Source organism: Triticum aestivum, chromosome 3B (genome assembly GCF_018294505.1).
Source record: "Triticum aestivum cultivar Chinese Spring chromosome 3B, IWGSC CS RefSeq v2.1, whole genome shotgun sequence".
Taxonomy (NCBI): Eukaryota; Viridiplantae; Streptophyta; class Magnoliopsida; order Poales; family Poaceae; genus Triticum; species Triticum aestivum.
In genome coordinates, this window is record NC_057801.1 from 145,238,705 (window position 1) to 145,249,630 (window position 10,926).

A 10,926-nucleotide genomic window follows, 5' to 3' on the forward strand; every position below is an offset into this window, starting at 1 on the left:
TTGCTTCCACCAGAGGCACGGTTGTGTTTTCGCGAGAGGCACGGGCGTGCCTCTTTCGAAAAAGAAAAAAAATGCGTTTTCTGTTTTTTTTTCTTTCATGAGAGGCACGGTTTTGTTTCCGCGAGAGGCACGGTTGTGATTTTGTCAGAGGCACGGGCGTGCCTCTTTCGGAAAGGAAAAAAACCGTGTTTCCGGTTCAGTTTTTTCGTCGGTTTTTTTGGTCCGGTTTTTTCGTGAAAAAAGTTCGTCAAAACCTATCAACATGGGATCTAGTTTTAAAGATCTCGATGCGAGGAATCCAATGGCGAAAACGGTTCGAGATTTGGATGCACGGTTTAAGAGATAAAACATTTTGAATAAACGGATCTACGAAAAAAAGGGAAAACTCCCAGGTTGCGACAAGTGGCGCACATGCAGCACGCCACTTGTCGCAACCTGGGGAAGTTGGAGTGATCTCCGCAAGGAGTACTCCTTAATTAGTGATTTCGGCCCGACTGGGTCGTTTGTTTACGAGGTTTGGGGCTCTCTACAACTTATATATGTGATGTATGTGCATCTTATGGCACATATGGATATGAAATTTAAAGGTATTTTAATTAATATTTTTAATCGGGTAACCCATGGGTGCAAACATATACCCATGCCCTGCCCATCACTAATCGGGTTATCCATCGGGCTTACCCAAGAGTGAAGATGACAACCCATACCCTATCCATTCAGGTTGAGTGCCCATGGGCGCGACCACCCATGGGTCGGATTGCCGGGTTGACTTCCCACCTACAATTTCAAACACTTCAAGCACTGATAACCTAGATAAATTTGAATGAGTATGATATACTGCATTCAAACTAGATGAAATTTAATTGAGTTTGATATATTACATCCAAATTTAGCCGAACTTAACATACACAAAACTAAATCGTAGCGCATGAAGTGGATGGTCACCTCGTAGGCACGACCTTCGAGGCCGCTGGCAGTGATGTCGTCATCGTCGTCGTAGGGCAAGTCATGGAAGTTGTCCAAGACGGTCCAAAGTCGAGGCCCCCGCGAGAACCTAGTTGACAAGGACATGAAGTGGTGACATCTCCGTCATGGCGTCCTGGCGCTGCATCGCTCTAGCGAAGAACAATGGCCCCGACGAAGTGTCTCCACGCCATGTAGTTTGGAGCGCAAGTTGTCGCCACCGTCATGGCTCCTCAAAGCGGTAGCCGCCGAGCATCCACCACGCACGACTACGGTCACACAACTCCTCATTCTTTTTCTTTCCCATGGCGGGGTCGTGACAACTATGTTGGGGAATGTAGCATGCAATTTCAAAAAAATTCCTACAATCATGCAAGATCTATCTAGGAGATGCATAGCAACGAGAGGGGGAGAGTGTGTCCACGTACCCTCGTAGACTGAAAGCGGAAGCGTTAGTTTAACGTGGTTGATGTAGTCGAACGTCTTCTCGATTCAACCGATCAAGTGTCGAACATACGGCACCTCCGAGTTCTGCACACGTTCAGCTCGATGACGTCCCTCGAACTCTTGATCCAGCAAAGTGTCGAGGAAGAGTTTTGTCAGCACGACGGCGTGGTGACGGTGATGGTGAAGTGATCCGCACAGGGCTTCGCCTAAGCACTACGACAATATGGCCGGAGGAGTAAACGGTGGAGGGGGGCACCGCACACGACTAAGAACAATTGATGTGTCTTAGAGGTGCCCCCCAACCCACGTATATAAAGGAGGAAGAGGGGAGGAGGCCAAGTGGGAGGAGTCCCACTTGGACTCCTAGTCCAATTCGCCCTCCCCCCTTTCCTTTCACCGGATGGGCCGGGAAAGGGGGAAGGAGAGGGAGGAGGAGAAGGAAAGGGGGGCGCCGCCCCCTCCCCTAGTCCAATTCAGACTCCTTCCCGGGGGGCGCGGCCCCTTGTGGGCTGCCTTGCCTCCCTCCTATGGCCCATATGGCCCATATCTTCCCCCGGGGGGTTCCGGTAACCCCTCCCCCCGGTACTCCGATATGTACTCGATACATTCTGAAACACTTCCGTGTCTGAATATTGTCGTCCAATATATCAATCTTTACCACTCGACCATTTCGAGACTCCTAGTCATGTCCGTGATCTCATCTGGGACTCCGAACAATCTTCGGTCACCAAAACACATCACTCATAATACAAATCGTCATTGAACATTAAGCATGCGGACCCTACGGGTTCGAGAACTATGTGGATATGACCGAGACACCTCTCCGGTCAATAACCAACAACGGAACCTAGATGCTCATATTGGTTCCCACATATTCTACGAAGATCTTTATCGATCAAACCATAATGACAACATATGTCATTCCCTTTGTCATTGGTATGTTACTTGCCCGAGATTCGATCATCGGTATCTTCATACCTAGTTCAATCTCGTTACCGGCAAGTCTCTTTACTCGTTCCATAATGCATCATCCCGCAACTAATTCATTAGTCACATTGCTTGCAAGGCTTATCATGATGTGCATTACTGAGAGGGCCCAGAGATACCTCTCTGATAATCGGAGTGACAAGTCCTAATCTCGATCCATGCCAACCCAAAAAACACCTTCGGAGATACCTTTAGAGGATATTTATAATCCACCAGTTATGTTGTGACGTTTGACAACACACAAGGTATTCCTCCGGTATCGAGAGTTGCATAATCTCATAGTCAAAGGAATATGTATAAGTCATGAAGAAAGCAATAGCAATAAAACTTTACGATCATTATGGTAAGCTAACGGATGGGTCTTGTCCATCATATCATTCTCCTAATGATGTGATCCCGTTCATCAAATGACAACACATGTCTATGGTTAGGAAACTTTAACCATCTTTGATTAACGAGCTAGTCTAGTAGAGGCATACTAGGGACACTGTGTTTTGTCTATATATTCACGCATGTATTAAGTTTCCGGTTAATACAATTCTAGCATGAATAATAAACATTTATCATGATATAAGGAAATATAAATAACAACTTTATTATTTCCTCTAGGGCACATTTCCTTTAGTCTCCCACTTGCACTAGAGTCAATAATCTAGATTACATTGTAATGATTCTAACACCCATGGAGTCTTGGTGTTAATCATGTTTTGCTCGTGGAAGAGGCTTAGTCAACGGGTCTGCCACATTCAGATCCGTATGTATTTTGCAAATCTCTATGTCTCTGTCCTTGACTTGATCACAGATGGAGTTGAAGCGTCTCTTGATGTGTTTGGTTCTCTTGTGAAATCTAGATTCCTTCGCTAAGGCAATTGCTCTAGTATTGTCACAAAAGATTTTCATTGGACCCGATGCACTAGGTATTACACCTAGACCGGATATGAACTCCTTCATCCAGACTCCTTCATTTGCTGCTTCCGAAGCAACTATGTACTCCGCTTTACACATAGATCCCGCCACGACGCTTTGCTTGGAACTACACCAACTGAAAGCTCCACCATTCAATATAAATACATAACTGGTTTGCGACTTAGAGTCATCCGGATCAGTGTAAAAGCTAGCATCGACGTAACCATTTACAAAGAGTTCTTTGTCACCTCCATAAATGAGAAACATATCCTTAGTCCTTTTCAGGTACTTCAGGATGTTCTTGACTGCTGTCCGGTGATCCACTCCTGGATTACTTTGGTACCTCCCTGCTAGATAGCAAGGCACACATCAGGTCTGGTACACAGCATTGCATACATGATAGAACATATGGTTGAGGCATAGGGAATGACTTTCATTTTCTCTCTATCTTCTGCAGTGGTCGGGCATTGAGTCTGACTCAACTTCACACCTTGTAACACACGCAAGAACCCTTTCTTTGACTGATCCATTTTGAACTTCTTCAAAACTTTATCAAGGTATGTGCTTTTTGAAAGTCCAATTAAGTGTCTTGATTTATCTCTATAGATCTTGATGCCCAATATATAGGCAGCTTCACTCAGGTCTTTCATTGAAAAACTCTTATTCAAGTATCCATTTATGCCATCAACAAATTCTACATCATTTCCAATCAACAATATGTCATCCACATATAATATTAGAAATGCTACACAACTCCCACTCACTTTCTTGTAAATACAGGCTTCTCCAAAAGTCTTTATAAAACTATATGCTTTGATCACTTCATCAAAGCATATATTCCAACTCCGAGATGCTTGCACCAGTCCATAAATGGATCGCTGGAGCTTACACACTTTGTTAGCACCTTTAGGATCGACAAAACCTTCTGGTTGCATCATATACAACTCTTCTTTAAGAAATCCATTAAGGAATGCAATTTTGACGTCCATTTGCCAGATTTCATAATCATAAAATGCGGCAATTGCTAACATAATTCGGACAGACTTAAGCATCGCTACGGCTGAGAAAGTCTCATCGTAGTCAACTCCTTGAACTTGTAGAAAACCTTTTGCAATAAGTCAAGCTTTGTAGACAGTAACATTACCATCAGCGTCAGTCTTCTTCTTGAAGATCCATTTATTCTCTATGGCTTGCCGATCATCGGGAAAGTCAACCAAAGTCCACACTTTGTTCTCATACATGGATCCCATCTCAGATTTCATGGCCTCAAGCCATTTCGCGGAATCTGGGGTCATCATCGCTTTCTCATAGTTCGTAGGTTTGTCATGGTCTAGTAACATGACTTACAAAACAGGATTACCGTACCACTGATACGTCTCCGATGTATCTATAATTTATGAAGTATTCATGCCATGTTTATAACAATTCCATATGATTTGATTAGAACTAACCCGGACTGACGTTGTTTTCAGCAGAACTACCGTGGTGGTGTTTTTGTGCAGAAATAGAAGTCCTCAAAATGAGCTAAAAATTAACGAAGATTTTTTTGGAAAATATGAAAAATACAGGAAGAAAAAGATTCGGAAAAGGAGTCCTGGGGCCAACACAAGGGTGGGGGGTGCGCCCCTCAACCTTGTGACTACCTCGTGGGGTACCCTGATGTGAAACCGACGACAAACCCTTCTATAAATCCAGAAAACCCTAGAACACAAGAGAGATCGGAAGTTCCACCGCCGCAAGCATCTGTAGCCACGAAAAAACAATCTAGGCCCTCTCTGGCACCCTGCCGGAGGGGGCCATCATCACCAAGGGCATGGAGGAGGATCCCGGAGGGGTCACCATCATCATGGAGGCCAAGGACCAGAGGGAGAACCTCTCCCCGTCTAGGGGAGGCCATGGAGGAGGAAGCACAAGGGGGAGATCCTCTCCCCCCTCTCTTGGTGGCACCGAAGTTCCATCGGGGGAACCATCGCCGCGGTGATCGTCTTCATCACCATCACCATCACCATCATCATCTCTTTTATGCGGTCCACTCTCCCGAACCCCGCTGTAATCCCCTACTTGAACATGGTGCTTTATGCCACATATTATGATCCAATGATGTGTTGCCATCCTATGATGTTTTGAATAGATTTCTTTTGTCTTTGGGTTGATTGATGATCTAGATTGGTACGAGTTGTATGTTTTATTTTGGTGTTGTCCTATGGTGCCTTCCATGCCACGCACACGAGAGGGATGCCCACTGTAGGGTGTTGCAATGCATTCATGATTCGCTTATAGTGGGTTGCTAGAGTGACAGAAGCTTAAACCCGAGTAAGGGGATTGTTGCGTATGGGATAAAGGGGACTTTATATGTTAATGCTAGGGTTGGGTTTTACCTTAGTGATCTTTAGTAGTTGCGGATGCTTGTTGGAGTTCCAATCATAAGTGCATATGATCCAAGAAGAGAAAGTATGTTAGCTTATGCCTCTCCCTCATATAAAATTGCAATGACAACTACCAATCTTGTTAACAATTGCCTAGGACAATTCCGCACACCGATCCATCATTATTCCACACTCGCTATTTATAATATATAGTAATATATTCTAACTTTATATTAACAACACCTACTTTTATATTTCAGTTCTCCAATATAATGCAAAGTTATCCTCTTCATACGCACAACGTAGTTTTGTTTCTCGTTTCTCATTGGAAGCAAACGTTTAGTATACGTAGAGTCGTAACAGTGGCAGATAGGACTTGAGAGAATAATGATTGTTGGAGTAAATGACCACGGGTAGCCTCATCAGCCCCCATGGTATTTCAAGACATCGGGGCTAGTTGTGCCCCTCACACCTTCCTGACGAGAGGCCGACTGAGGGAGTCCTGGATTAGGGGGTGTCCGGATGGCCGGACTATGACCTTTGGCCGGACTCCCGGACTATGAAGATACAAGATTGAAGACTTCGTCCCGTGTCCGGATGGGATTTTCCTTGGCGTGGAAGGCAAGCTTGGCGATATGATATGAAGATCTCCTCCCATTGTAACCGACTCTGTGTAACCCTAGCCCTCTCTGGTGTCTATATAAACCGGAGAGTTTTAGTCCGTAGGACGAACAACAATCATACCATAGGCTAGCTTCTAGGGTTTAGCCTCTCTGATCTCATGGTAGATCAACTCTTGTACTACCCATATCATCAATATTAATCAAGCAGGAGTAGGGTTTTACCTCCATCGAGAGGGCCCGAACCTGGGTAAAAACATTGTGTCCCTTGTCTCCTGTTACCATCCGCCTAGACGCACAGTTCGGGACCCCCTACCCGAGATCCGCCGGTTTTGACACCGACATTGGTGCTTTCATTGAGAGTTCCTCTGTGTCGTCACCTTTAGGCCCGATGGCTTCTTCGATCGTCAACCACGACGCGGTCCAGGGTGAGACTTTTCTCCCTGGACAGATCTTCGTATTCGGCGGCTTCGCACAGTGGGCCAATTCACTTGGCCATCTGGAGCAGATTGAAAGCTACGCCCCTGGCCATCAGGTCAGGTTTGGAAGCTTAAACTACACGGCCGACATCCGCGGGGACTTGATCTTCGACGGATTCGAGCCACGGCCGAGCGCGCCGCACTGTCACGATGGGCATGATCTAGCTCTGCCACCGAACAGCGCCCAGAGCGCCGCTCGGGTGCCCGCTCCGACCATTAGCTCAGAGTCGGCTGCGCCAGTCGGGGACGGACGGTTGGACGCCGCCCCAGGATCCGCAATCTCTACGGCGATAGAGCCGAATACCAGCCTAGTCCTTTGCAAGGCCCGTGACTCCAAGGTGCCGGACTCCGTTCCGGACTCCGAATCTTTCGCACCCCTTCCGATCGAACCCGATTGGGCTCTGATCATGGAGTTCACCACCGCGGACGTCTTTCAGCACTCGCCCTTTGGCGACATCCTGAATTCACTAAAGTCTCTCTCTTTGTCAAGAGAGCCCTGGCCGAACTATGGTCAGCATGGTTGGGATGCGGACGACGAAGAAATTCGAAACCCACCCACCACCCACTTTGTAGCCACTGTCGACGATCTAACCGACATGCTCGACTTCGACTCCGAAGACATCGACGGTATGGACGCCGATGAAGGAGATGACCTAGAACCAGCACCTATAGGGCACTGGAAGGCCACCTCGTCATATGACATATACATGGTGGACACCCCCAAAGCAGGGGATGGCGATGAAAAAACGGAGGACGACCCCTCCAAGAAGCAACCCAAGCGCCGACGTCGGCGGCGCCACTCTAAATCCCGCCAAAGCAAGAACGTCGCATCCGGCACAGACATCAACACCCCGGACAGTGCCGAAGACAACCCCCTCTAGCAGGATTCAGCGCAGGAGGGCGAAGGAGCCAGCCCTCATGAGAGAGCGGCAGACAGGGAGGCCGAGGACGACAATTATATGCCTCCCTCCGAAGACGAGGCAAGCCTCGATGACGATGAATTCGTCGTGCCAGAGGATCCCGTCGAACAAGAGCATTTCAAACGCAGGCTTATGGCCACGGCGAGCAACCTCAAGAAAAAACAGCAGCAACTTAGAGCTGACCAAGACTTGCTAGCCGACAGATGGACTGAAGTCCTGGCGGCCGAAGAGTATAAACTCGAACGCCCCTCCAAGAGTTACCCAAAGTGCAGGCTGCTACCCCAACTAGAGGAGGAAGCAACTAAACCTACATCACCAGCGTACGATGCGCCCGATCGGCCACCCCATGGCCGCGACAGAGAGGTCCTTCGGCCCTCAATCCAAGCCGCACCCCGGCGCCGCTCTAAGAGTACCAGAGCACGTGGAAACGCAACAGACCTGCAAGACATATTGGAGGATAAGGCAAGGCAAACAAGATCGATCTATGGATCGTGTGGGCGCCCCACATCACGTGATGATAACCGTCACGCCGGATATGATAAATATGGCCAGGCCGAATACAACAGACAAAGCTCATCCGAGCTGCGTCGCGATATAGCCCAGTACAGGGGCGCCGCACACCCACTATGCTTCACAGATGAAGTAATGGATCATCAAATCCCCGAGGGCTTTAAACCCGTAAACATCGAATCATACGATGGCACAACTGATCCCGCGGTATGGATCGAGGATTATCTCCTTCATATCCACATGGCCCGCGGTGATGATCTACACGCCATCAAATACCTCCTGCTCAAGCTTAAAGGACCATCTCGGCATTGGCTTAACAGCCTGCCAGCAGAGTTAATTAGTTGCTGGGAGGACCTGGAATCCGCTTTCCTTGACAACTTCCAGGGCACCTATGTGCGACCACCAGACGCTGATGACCTAAGCCACATAATCCAGCAGCCAGAGGAATCGGCCAGACAATTCTGGACACGGTTCCTAACCAAGAAAAATCAAATAGTCGATTGTCCGGACGCCGAGGCCCTTGCAGCCTCCAGGCACAACATCCGAGACGAATGGCTTGCCCGGCATCTAGGATAGGAAAAGCCGAAATCTATGGCAGCCCTCACGACACTCATGACCCGCTTTTGCGCGGGCGAAGACAGCTGGCTAGCTCGTAGCAATAACATAACTAAGAGCCCTGGCAATTCGGATACCAAGGACAACAATGGCAGGTCACGTCGCAACAAGCACAAGCGCCGCATTAACGGCGACAATACTGAGGATACGACAGTCAATGCCAGATTCGGAGGCTCTAAACCCGGTCAGCGGTAGAAGCCATTCAAAATAAACCCTCCGGGCCCATCCAGTTTAGACCGGATACTCGATCGCTCGTGCCAGATACACGACACCCCCAAACAAGCAGCCAACCACACCAACAGGGATTGTTGGGTGTTCAAGCAGGCAGGCAAGTTAAGCACCGAAACCAGAGACAAGGGGCTGCGTAGCGATGATGAGGAGGAGCCCCGGCCGCTGAACAACAGAGGACAGAAGGGCTTCCCCCGCAAGTGCGGACGGTGAACATGATATACGCAACCCATATCTCCAAAAGGGAGCGGAAGCGTGCTCTCAAGGACGTCTATGCATTGGAGCCAGTCGCCCCAAAGTTCAACCCATGGTCCTCCTGCCCGATCACTTTCGATCGAAGGGACCACCCCACTAGCATTCATCACGGCGGATTCGCCGCATTGGTCCTAGACCCAATCATTGATGGATTTCACCTCACTAGAGTCCTCATGGACGGCGGCAGCAGCCTGAACCTGCTTTATCAGGATACAATGCAAAAAATGGGTATAGATCCCTCAAGGATTAAACCCACAAAGACAACCTTTAAAGGCGTCATACCAGGTGTAGAAGCCAGCTGTACAGGCTCGGTTACACTCGAAGTGGTCTTCGGATCCCCGAATAATTTCCGAAGCGAAGAGTTAATCTTCGACATAGTCCCATTCCGCAGTGGCTATCACGCCCTGCTCGGACGAACCACATTCGCAAAATTCAATGCGGTGCCGCACTACGCATATCTCAAGCTCAAGATGCCAGGCCCTCGCGGAGTTATCACGGTAAATGGAAACACCAAGCGCTCTCTTCGAACGGAGGAGCACACGGCGGCCCTAGCAGCGGAAGTACAGAGTAGCCTCTCAAGGCAATTCTCCAATCCGAGTGTTAAACGTCCGGACAACGTCAAGCGCGCCCGAAGTAACCTACAACAACACCGGCTGGCACGTTCCGAGCAAGCATAGCAGTGCGGCCCCAACCCCAGCCCTTGCCAGATGGCGATATCGGTACCATGCGTACATAATTACGCTTTGGAAATACCATGGGCATAAGGGGAAGGGCACAACTACGGCACGCCCAGAATGCGGCTTAACCGCACTAAGGGGCTCCTTATTCTGCCGTTTCTTTTTTTATTATTATATACTTTCAGGACTCAACTATTCGGAAGGCCTGTCCGGCAACACACTCGCCGAACACACGATGCAACAGCCAGGGAGAGAACAAGCCACGTCAAATGTCCAGGTGGTCTCTATAACGAGCTAAATACCTGTTTTACTTAAAGTCCCACAGCTTGCCCCTGGAGGGGGACATGTTAAATAATCCCATCTCTTGCTTATTGCACTATTTGTATCATTCTGCTTTCATAGCAGCCCTTTTTAATAAACAATACACAATTCTTATTGTATTCATCTATTTTTATACAAATATGTTCGGTCATGACATTATGCAACCGTACACTTTGGTACGGCCGATACACCAGGGGCTTCAGCACCCCATAAGATGGTGTGAGAAGACCGAACACTCTCATGAGTGCGGCACCCCGAACTTATAGCACTATATGCATCGGCTCCGAATCATGTCTTGGGTCAATAGTTGGGTTTGCCCGACTCCCATGTTTTGGTACCTTACATTCCGCAATGTTGGCTAAGGTTGTGCTGGGAGAACTAATGCGATTGTGTCCCAGTTGAGCTGGGTTAACACCTCAGTAGAGAAAGCTAAAACTGACCGTCATGATAGTGCAAGAGACCGGTCGCTGTTCGCAAGGTTTTTCGAGTCCCTAAAGACTTATGCCGCTTAGAGCGAGGAGCCGGATTTATCTGGCCAAGGCGTGGATAGCGCCCCAAACTCGGTCTTCCGAATACTAGGGGCTTCGCCCAAATTTAGAATTATAGAATTCTATGGCTAAGTGAGAGTGATA